This window comes from Nuphar pumila, chromosome 9 (genome assembly GCF_984573655.1).
Source record: "Nuphar pumila chromosome 9, dmNupPumi1.hap1.1, whole genome shotgun sequence".
Lineage (NCBI taxonomy): Eukaryota > Viridiplantae > Streptophyta > Magnoliopsida > Nymphaeales > Nymphaeaceae > Nuphar > Nuphar pumila.
In genome coordinates this window covers 121680571-121683862 of record NC_143257.1, presented here as the reverse complement: position 1 = coordinate 121683862, position 3292 = coordinate 121680571, and the positions used below count along the sequence as shown (strand labels likewise).

The 3292-nt window shown below is 35.6% G+C and overlaps 1 pseudogene; it reads right to left on the bottom strand.

Annotated features, from left to right (window-relative positions):
• Window positions 1–1380: 1380 nt before the first annotated feature.
• Window positions 1381–1869, bottom strand: LOC149829162 (cell division topological specificity factor homolog, chloroplastic pseudogene; annotated as a pseudogene).
• Window positions 1870–3292: the final 1423 nt, after the last annotated feature.

The following is a 3292-nucleotide window of genomic DNA, read 5'->3' as shown; positions in this document are numbered from 1 at the left end:
AATCTTTAATCTAAGAAAGTAATACAAGTTTTTCATGATTTCTCTGCAAAGAAATGAGTTAACACAAAGCAAAATATAAAATATAGAAGAAAATACTTTATTGAAAGCAAAATTGCATGTGATTGTACCTATTCTAATGCAAGATGCTATACTCATGCTGAACGAGAAAGGTATATGCAATGGATGAAGTCAAGTGCCACAATGGTCCAAGATGAGCCATCACGAAAGGCAATAGCCATAGTAACTCATGATTAACTACTATGGAAATGAAAGACTACAATGCTTTATTGTGAACCACTGTGAAGGGTTACAACCATAGTAGTTCCTTGATGAACTACTATAGGAAAGACATGCCACAGTTGTTCCTTGTGAACCACTATGAAGGGCTACAACTATAGTAGTTCTTTGATGAACTACTATAGGAAAGAAAGGCCACAGTGGTTCCTTGTGAACCACTGTGAAAATCACGACTATAGTAGTTCTTTGATGAACTACTATAGAAAGAAAGGCCACACTGGTTCCTTGTGAACCATTGTGAAAAATCACAGTTATAGTAGTTCTTTGATGAACTACTATAGAAAGAAAGGCCACAGTGGTTCCTTGTGAACCACTGTGAAGAATCACAGCTATAGTAGTTCTTTGATGAACTACTATAGAAAAGAAAGGTCACAGTGGTTCCTTGTAAACCACCATGGAGGATTCACTGCCCTGTGGTGAGATCTGTTCCTGGAACATTGGAAGATGGCATGCGTGGATTAGAAGTTCCATGATGAGGCTGGCGAGAATTGTTCTTCTTCAGAAAGCAAACCTAGCTCTGCCACTGTTCAAGGTATGTCAATTGATTCATCTCCCAAGCCATATCATGTAGCAACTTTTCTGTTAAATTGAATTGTTCTGCTTCCACAGTTTATATTACGTATGTGGATAATTCAAGTGTGAAATCCAACAAGAAAGTTTCTGGAAATAAACACATTCTAACAATCCGGCAAATTGGCCCTAAGCAATTGATTGTTTAGGAGAAAAAAAGAAAATTTCTGTTCCATTGGATAGAGATAAGAGAGATTCTTCACTTGCGATGGGTGGTAAGGATGTTGAAGGTAGGGAAGAGGGGCAATACAAGTATGAATATAGACATTATTTGCAAAGTAATAGTAAATTGGTCCTAACCACCCAACCTCAACTCAGTAATTCAACCTCACAGTGTAACGACTGGATGAGTTTTTTTGTCAAGCAGATCACTTTGCAATGAATTAATCTTTGCAAGTCTGATCTAGGCTGAGCCGAACAATGCATGGTAGAATGAATGCCTAAATGCTATAATACATCAAACACACCAAGTGATCAAGCTTAAGAAGGGACCTATGACAGGATGTGAATCCCTCATTTAGGTTTATCACTGCTGGGGGTGAAGAAATTGAACCTGACATCAACAGAACCAGACTTTTCTCCAGTGTCAATATACTCTATATTGGTAATTCCCCTGTAACTCTCATTATAATCTTGATATTCAGGCTTTACTCGTCGGACAAGAATGGTAACAAAGTACATTGTTCCAAGATCAGGATCTGTTGAGACACTCAGTTGAACTTTGTCTTGAGAGTCTATCTCCACGAAATCAGGCAGTGCTGCCACATTATTACTCACGATCTTCTGCTTTGCATCATCAGTAACAACACATCTGTCGGAGAAAAGTATCATTTTCAACCTCTGCTTTGCAATTTTGGCATTTGAATTCTTTCTTGCTGCTGGTGTTGGAAATAAGATCTTCCAAGCCAAATTCACACGCTCAAAGAAGCTCATGCATAGAGCATTAAGGATGAGGTTTTCAGATTCTTGATTTAGTATTCTATTAGAAACAATGTTCCCCATGAAAGTGAAATAATGTCAGATAAAATGAAAGAACAATTACAGGATATTGACAAGAGATGTCCATGAGGAGGTATAATGAAATAGACATAGGGAACCACCGTGAACTCAAAGAGGGATATACGAGCCAGCGAGATAGAAGATGCACAGAGTGACGACTCAAAACAGGACCAAGGTTAAATGCCATGCTTGAATTAACAAGTGTAAAAGTACAATTGATATTGTGGAATGAATCAGAAATGAAATACCGGTTAAAAATCTTCTGGAACCTGAATGAGGCTACCCACGAAATGAAAATACTCTGGTAATAGCAAAAAAAAAAAAACACACACACATTGATGTATATATGAAATACAAAAACTGTAATCATTGAGCCATCTACCTTTAATATGCAAGACAACAACAAAATGAAGATATCCTAATATGTCAGAGAACCAAAATATGCGATAAGGCCACAAGGAATCAATGTATAGAAACGATGCTGATGCATAAGATATTACGAATGCAGAGGAACTAATGTTGGTTAATCGTATACAATGCAACAAAAAGAAAGAAAAAAAAAGAATATGGACATAAGAGATCAACAATATAATTAGAAAATCCCATGTAACAGACGATTAACATGAAAACAGAAGACCAAAAGTAAATAGGTATTAAGGACCTGTGAAACTTAAAAAAAAAAAAGAAAAAAAAAAGAAAATCAGAAATAATCGGCAAAAGGGAAGAAAGAAAGAGTGTGGGATCCTAAATTCATCCAGAGATGAGAATCTAGATGATGTAAATGACAAATGAGGTGTCGATCTACTGGTAGAGAATGATAAAAAAAAGGAAAAGAAAAAGAAAATGCCAAAGGAGATCTTCGAAACATAAGTTACAGGGCTAAATGTCTTCTAAAATGCAGACCACCCCAGGAATTGCGTCTTGGGAGTATAAAGCTGTGAACACCCCAAATTTTCCAAAAAATCTAAAAAATTCTCCTTTTACCCCTGACCCGTTCTCTGAATAAACTGGGTCAACTTGTGATCAAATTTTCATTCATTTCTCGAATTCACTGAAATCCAGACTCACTTTTATATCTAACCCAATCTTGGACCTAGATCAGATATCCAGATCCAATTCTAAATACGAATCTCTTATTTTTCAAAAAATCAAATTTCTTTGCATTTTCTCAGTTCAGGGTCCGATCTCAATTCAAAATCCGAATTCTAATGTTTCATCAAAATTTCCGAACCCAGATCCATTTTTGAAACTCAATTTCCAAAATTAACCTTACTTTTCTAAAAAAAAAACCTCATTTCAGAAAATCTTGAATATTTTTATAAAAAACCTTTTAAAACCTCATTTCTTTGATCTCTTTTTTTTAATTCTTCGAGTTGTCCTCATGTTTTCTTAATTTCCTCTTTTAAAAAAGAATATATATAAAGAG